The following is an 8325-nucleotide window of genomic DNA, read 5'->3' as shown; positions in this document are numbered from 1 at the left end:
AACAACATTCCTAAAAAGAGGATGAGTCATCCACGCAGCCTGGAATCTGAACGGACGATGGCCTTTGGTAGCCCTCTTTGCCATCTTGCACCTAGTGAATAATGGGCAATGATCAGAGTGAAGGCGCGCCAACACCTCAGTATAAGCCTCCAGAAACATTAGTCGCCAGTCCTGGTTGATGACTGCTCTATCAAGCTTCTTGGCCACCTGCACCCCACCTTTCACCTTCCTGTACCAAGTGAATCTTCTCCCAATAGCCCCCATATCAAACAGCCCACAATCCTCCAATGTTTCTACAAATTGTTCTGCTCTGGCAAGTCTAAATTGCCCCCCTCTAACTTCACTCTGCAACAAGACATCATTAAAGTCCCCTAACACAATCCAAGGTCCGTGGATCATATTAGCAATCCTTGTCAAGTCACCCCACAGTTCTTTACGCCGATGTATATGCAGATTAGCATACACCGCACTGCAGTAACTAGATGTATTGCCCATAGTGATTTCAAAATTGATACATTGATCAACTACATCCAATACTCTCACAGAAATATTTGAATTAGAACATAGAACCCAGATACCCCCACTATGACCATTAGCCTCAACAATACCAACACCCTGGTAACCTAGATTATTCCAAAAAGATTTCATCCTCTCGAAAGCAATATGGGTTTCAAACAGAATGAAAAAAGTAGGATGAAATTTATTCGCTAACTCCTTACTATGAACCCGGGCCAATTTATTAGAGGCACCTCTAATATTCCAAAATAGAAAGCTTAAATCTAAATAATCCATAAAACAATTTGTATTGTAAAAAGGACCAACCTCAGCTGAAGTCCCTAACGAGATGATGAAGATCCACCATCATATCCCCCTGAGCCTTGCTTGTCCTTGTCCGGTTTTTGCCCGGTTTGTCTGTGTCCCTCCACTGACAACCCTTCCAATTTGCCGATTTGCTGCTTGCTGGTGTCGCCAAGGCAGTCCGGAGTCGACGGTGAATTTTGCAAAGAAGAAGGGCGCAACCTCTTGTGTCCGTTTTTGATAATGGCAGTGAAAGTCGGCACCGCAACGGAGACAGATTTGCCCTTCACCCCTTGCTGTTTGGAAGATGCCATACGTGCCTTAGATCCGCTAACCGACCCGGTCTTCACCCCTGATTCGGCTCCTCTTATACGTAGCCCAAAGTCACGGTTCTGGTCCAATTTCTGATTTGAGCGCACCGGCATTTTATCTTTAGATGTTTGTTGGGCTTTGTTTGATTGACTCAACTTTTCTCTCCTTTTACCGCTGACTTTGGTCCAGCCAGCCTCATTTTCCAAATGTTGGGACCCCACTTCCTTCCCATGCAACGTATCATCTAATTCCTCCCCAATTTCTGCAACTATCACTGACTCTTTGGGATTGCATCCAAATTCAAAAATTTTCTCTTTTGAAGCTTCCTGTGGCTGCACCACCCGGGCCGCCGTCTCGGTCACTGATGTTTCCTTTCGATCCACCCTTTCCGAATCTATTGGGGTCATTCTGCAGTCAGTTGCTGGATGCCCGAAACAATTGCACTTGTCACAAATAAGGTGTAAGCATTCATACTCCACCTTATATTCAAACTCATCGACAATCACACTCCGGACCACCGGCAAACCAAGATTAATTTGCACGCAAGCCCGAGCAAATTTTCCCCTTTCCGCCAACTTAGTAGCCAGATCCACCTTGACTGGTCTTCCCACAGCAGAAGCGATTCTCATCATGGCTTTATCCTGATAGTACCATATGCTCAAACCAGAGATTCGAATCCAAACCATAGTCTCCCCGAAAGTGTCCTCACAAGGTTTAAAATCCGGTGTCCATGGCTTGACCGCAATATAGTGACCGAAGATCATCCATGGCCCCCTAGTAAAACCTTCTCTCGATCGTCCATGCGATCAAATTTAACGAGGAAGTACCCAAAACCCACATCCAAGATTTCATACCACCGGTGATCCTCCATACCCCTTTCAATTGGTGAAACATGGCCGTGTAACTAAGGTTTTTTCCAAGAACCTTAATCACAATTGCTTCCTTGTATGGTTCAGAAAGGATGTTCCTAGCCTCTTCGGAGAAGCAAACTCTTGGAGGCATAGGATCTCCTTGTTTTCCAGTGACCACTGCCATGGAATCCTCATCTAGAGCTTCAGCTCGATTTATCCCTGTGGCTACCGTAGAACCAATAACCTTGTCACGGAACGAAATCTTGGAAGTCACCCTGGAACTAAGGTCGCCCTTACTTGATCCCTCCTTCACACCTGATGCAAACCCTCCCACACTCTCCCCCTTATCTCTTTCGATGGCATGGCCATCTTCTTCACCGTGTTTCTCCCTCAAATGCTCTCTCCCGCTCTCTCCTTCTCTCATTCTAAACTAATGAACTAACTATTGATAATAATTTGATATCATTGCTATAATTTGAATTATTTTGGTATATTTTTTTTAATTAATTTAATTTTATTCAAATCTTTTAAAATTACAAAATTTTTAACTTAAAAAATTTAAATAAATATAATTTAAATTAATGATATAATTTAGTTTAATAAAAACAAACTTACTCATATTATTATATTCATATGATAAATTATGTTTAGTCAGTTTTAAAAAAAAAAATTAACAATGTGAAACCGTTAATTTTAAATTAAATAAATATCTTAAAAAAAATTTTAAATAAAAATTTTTAATTTTAAAATTTTAAAATTAATACAGTACATTTATTTGAAATAATACGAGTAAAATTATTTAAATTAAAAATTTTAAAATAATATTTTAACCTTTTTATTTAAAAAATACTAGTAAGCTTATTTTTTAATTTAAAATTAATGATTTCAAACTGTTAATTATTTCCAAAACCAAATAAACATCACTAATTTAACAAGATTTTTGTGTATATAAAATGAAAAGGAATACTTAATTTTATTTTCAAGATTAATAAAAATAAAATAATATATTTTATGTAATAATTATTCAATCACTCATAAAAAAATTAGTATAATCTATAAATTATTATAAAAATTCATTCTAAAAATATGTTTAATAAATTAAAAATCTAAAATAAATAATAAATAATTTAATATATATATATATATATATATATATATATATATATATATATATACATTGTTGTTAAACTCTCGAGTTAACTCGTAAACTCGTACGAATTTACGAGTTTAGATATGAAATCGAGTTGACTCTGACATAGACTCTATTCTAAGTAAAATCGGCTAGACTCGGTCAAACTCGGACAAACTCGTGAGTCTAGGACCGAGTTAGCGAGTTTGTGTTTTTCTTCATTTTTACTCAAAAAAGCGTCATTTTGAAACAAAAAAAAATACTTTTTTATTAGGGTTACGATAACACTCCCAAAGAATGAAAAAAAACTCACTCACAACTCACTCATCTGCATCGTTTCTCTCAAGTCTCACTTTCTCCATGTTCTGCCCAGTCGTCGTTCCCTGTCGAGTTGCCGTTGTTCCCCTGCGTTTGCTACCTCTGCTCTGATTTGCGCCATTGTCTTTGTGAATTTTACATATGTATGTTGCCTTCTGCTTTGTATTTCTTCACATCTCCACTATCCGTAACTCCATCGAGCTATCACCGTTCACGAATTCGACTACTCCTACAGTCCTATCTCTGTTCTGGTTTGCGTGAAATTCATCACTATTTGTCGTCGTCGTTTTGTGCTGTTGCTGCACTCTCACCACCGCTGCCTGCTGCATCCTTGTCTTCGATCTGCTATTGCTGGACTTTGCCCCTTCTTTTCTTCTGTATCCTCTATTTTTTGTATGCCTTTTGCCCTTTCTTTGAGTCTTTGCTTCTTGATTTAGTTTTTTTTTTTTGTATTTTAAATTTTATTGCTTTTAATTTTAGCCTATTACTTATCGTTTATGTTAGATGGTTAGATGGTTCATCCATTCTTGGCTGATTAGTAATTAATTATTTTGATTAGAGTTAATTTGATTATTTTAATATTGTTCAATGTTCAATTAAAGATTTAGTATTACAAATTTAAAATTTTTAATTTTGTGTGTTCTATATTGTATTTGTATAAGAATAATTATAAAAAATTTGAATGTGTATTTTAATATGCTATTATTTTAATTTATTATGTAATTTAAGATTGATATTATTAATTTTGAAGGATTAAAATTGAGTATATATATATATATATATAAACTTCATAACAAGTGAACTCGTATGAGTTTACAAGTTAACTCGCGAGTCGAGTCTAGGTTAACTCTACAAGTTTGATAACCTTACGTATATATGTAATTTTTTTAATTGAAAGGGGGGACATGTCCTACGCTGCCCCCTTGCTTCGGCCACTGATTGAAGAGCACTTTTCTTATTCATTGGGCAAACTACATGTAATATAAAAAAAATTATCTTGTTGAATAATGCTTTTTTATTTTTATTTTTTTAAATAATAATTTTTATTTATAAAAGAAAAAACCCTATAACGAGAGAGAATTGAGAGAGAATTGAGCTTCAGAATTTAGAAATAGAAAAAGAGAGAAGTATGAAATTAAAATAAAGCAATTATCCTATAGTTTATTGAGTAATTGGAGGAACCGAAGCAATTATTTGACAGTTCGCCGAGACATTAAGAAAACTATGGTAAATTAAAAAAATAGAAACTCGTAATTAAATTAAGAATAATTTATTTTAAAAATAATATATTTTTTTAATTAATTCTAGAAAAAAACTTATATATACACCCATCACACCCTTCTCATTATTTGTTCGCCTCTCTATTAGATCTAACTACCCACTCCCACCTTCATCAATTTGGTAAATCCCTAGATCCACCCATCTTCCAATCTTTTCTTAATATTAAAGCTTTGATTTTGACGATCCACTCTATGAGGTTCCATTGAGCTCATTTGAAATGGGTTTCCATGGATATCAATGAGATTTTGTTCAGCAAATTTATAGCACATTTGGTAATTCAAGATGAATAATTTATAATTGGGTTGTTTTGCTATTTTGAGATTTTTGTGATTTGGTTTATTGAAATAATTTGAAACAGAAATTACACACAAGAAGATGAAAATGGATCATCTCTAATTTTTTAACACTTGGGAGAATAAAGTGTGATCTTTCACTTTTAATTCTACAAATAAGATCAAAATTAAAGAGGAGAGAGAAAACAATAAAAAATGAGATTAAACACAGATATCATCCAATTTTTATTCACTAAAAAAATCCACTCCCCAAAAAGATTAGAGAAAATGAAACAAAATGGCATAAAGGGAGGAGTTGAAGAGTTATCCTCGTAGAATAAAAATGATATCATTTTTAATTCTTAACGATTCGAGTGTTTCACATTATCAATACTTAACGGCAACTGTTAAAGAAGTGACGAAAAGATAACGTAATTTATTTATAATTTTAAAGCTGTGTTGGAAAGAGAAAATAAGATTGAAAAATAGATTAAATTAAATTTTTATATTATATTTAGTATAAAATGTATATGATTAAATTGTCTTAGTATTATATTTAATTTAAAATAAATATAGAAACTAGAGGAGTAGATATGGAATTTAGAAAGTTAAATGAGTGTATTTTTGAAAAAAAATATTATTAAAATTTCAATCTCTATTTTTAAAAATTTCAGTCTCCTATTCTCCATTTTATGGAGGTCCTAAGAACTGAAATTTTGTATCCCAAAACTGAAATTTTAATTCCAATCTCTGGTCACCAAATATAATACTTAATTCTAATCCTTCAGTTCCAGTCCCAGTCCCAGAAATCAAACACATCTTAGGTAGCGTTTGGTGGAAAGACAGAGACTGAAAAACTTAGACTGAGAGACAGAGACTGAAATAAATTTCAGTATTCTGTTTGGTGTAAAGTGAGAGACAGAAATTGAAATAAGAAAATTTATTGCATGGGTTATAAAATTAAATACTTAGATACTTCAAGTAGCCTTAGACTTCAAACAAACTTGGACTTCAAGTAGTCTTGAATCTTAAGTAGTATTGGACCTCAAAAAAATTAGACCCCAAATAATTTTGGACCTCAAGCAAACTTAGGTACTAAGCATAAGGTAACTTGACCTCATTCTTATTTACTTTAACTCTAACTGTTAAATTCTTTCTAACGTCGACCATTGATGCAAAAATTTTGGCACAACAAAATGTCCATCAAAGTTTTGGATGATTTCGATTTTGATGAAGAAGTATTAAAAACTTTGAAACCACCTCTGAACTCAATCCAAAGTATTAGAATTGATCTTTATCTTCTATATCAACTTTCAAAAACGAGTCTTTTATCTTGACTGTTTATCGACTATTTCTCTTTCTTTTTTGCAATGCACTTAAAGCACATAGGCATATTTATTTTCGTCTTTCTTTGTCGGGTCAGAAAATCTCACAAATCTTCACTAGTCTTAAGGTATATAAGTCATACTTTGAGCATGCTGGTGTCGCACTAAATTTCTAGTTTCATCATCATATTGACAATAAACCTCTCAAATTCAGCAAAATTCGAGGTCAATTCGTAAGGATTTTTGCCAATTTTCGTATCCAGTGCATTGTTAGGAAATCTTAACTTGCTTTTAATAATTTCCTTCTGTGGTTGACATAAAATGTGACTTGTCTTTTTTTCGACTGCAAGCACATAATTTTCGACTTTCAATTTAGAATACATCATACAACCAACAAAAACTACTATTTCTTCTTTGAAAAAATGATCATCTTCTTATTTTTTTGTAATTTTTTTGATCTATTAGACATTATCTGTCAATTGAGCAAGGTTAATAAATTATTAGTTAACTAACTTTTTTTTATTTTGGAAGTTAAATTCATTAATCAATATCTTAACCGTTTCAAGTTTTGAGATCAAATTATAGTACTTATTTCTCATATTTTTAAATTGAATAATATAGTCTTCCATCATTTCTGCTTTGGATTTTTTAATAGAGAACAAATAAGAGAGTGTAAGTTTTAATTCTCTTCTAAAAAATTGATTATGAAATCTCTTTTTCAATTGTTTTCAAGAATGATCGACTTGGGCTGTAAATTTGAAAACCAAGTGAAAGCATCCACAGCCAAAGAAGATGAAAGCATCTCTTCCGATTTCGAATGGGTAGAAAGCCACATGCTCAACATTTGACTCTATACTTTTCCCAGAAAACTTAGTCAAAGATTTTGGAGCTTTGACTCTAGGGAGTTCTGCTTGCAATACAAGATCATGAAAAAGGTGATATAGAATATGACTGGTGAGTCAACTTTATGTTGAAACCTATCCTATTTACATATGCTCGACAACTTGTGTAATATTCTACTCATTATCTTGTGCAATATTATATCGGACAAACTGATTTTGTTAAATAACATTCATTACATCATCAAGACTTTTCCCCTGTTAACAATTATGGGTCAGTAATGACCTTACAAGTGAGGTTGGTGACCTCTCGGTCGATTTGGTACCTTATAGTTACCTTCGATTGTCCTGGTCAATTTATTCATTTGCATTGCTATTTATTCAAACTTAGCATTATTATTTTCTATAAAAGGATTTAGGACAGTTGTCATTTGTTGAGTCAACATGTTGACCAAGTCATGATTACTTTCTGTTATTTATTGTCTAGAAATTGCTAAGGATTCTACGATGTTAGTAAGAGTTGTCCCCAATATTGATATTTTTCTCGACCTTTTTAAGAACAATAGGCCTTTATACATTTTTCTAGGTGTCGAAGGCATAACGTGGGTTGAACAAGGTACCTCAATTTGTGTCGACAATTGAATCGGCAAATTAATCTGGGTTGACGTTGCCCTTACATATGATTGCGTCAACATTGACAAAATGCCTTATTGGGATAGTTGTGATATCAGGATCCTTATATCGTCGGTCCTAAATAGGAAGGATTGACCATCAAATATTGATATAAATATGGGTTGTATCTATATACAAACCTTTGGGGATTTATTTTAATAATTGGGTTTGAATGAACATTGGTATATACCCTAGGTATAGGTAGATTAGCCAAAAATGACGAATATTAGGTAATCCATGTAACACCCTGACTACCAGAATGTTATGCTTTCGGTTGTACTACACTGATAGCGAGAAGTATTACAACGACTTTCATATATATTTAATAATAAAATATGAGCATTTAACTCGAAACCGTATCGCTGTTTTCTTTTAAAAACCGAAATTTCTTTTTATTTCAATCAAACATGCATATGTAACTAAAATCACACACACACACACACACACACACACACACAGAGAGAGAACTCCTTATACAAATAGCTTACAAATATACATACATATATAGCATTAAAACTCTATCCCTCT

The 8325-nt window shown here is 33.3% G+C and overlaps 1 pseudogene; it reads right to left on the bottom strand.

The window, feature by feature from the left end:
* Window positions 1–836: 836 nt before the first annotated feature.
* On the bottom strand, window positions 837–2385 carry LOC148566026 (uncharacterized; annotated as a pseudogene).
* Window positions 2386–8325: the final 5940 nt, after the last annotated feature.

The sequence above is a fragment of the Arachis ipaensis genome, chromosome B5 (genome assembly GCF_059453495.1).
Source record: "Arachis ipaensis isolate K30076 ecotype BB chromosome B5, ASM5945349v1, whole genome shotgun sequence".
Lineage (NCBI taxonomy): Eukaryota > Viridiplantae > Streptophyta > Magnoliopsida > Fabales > Fabaceae > Arachis > Arachis ipaensis.
The sequence above is the reverse complement of the archived record's forward strand: the minus strand, read 5'-3'. Positions and strand labels throughout refer to the sequence as shown.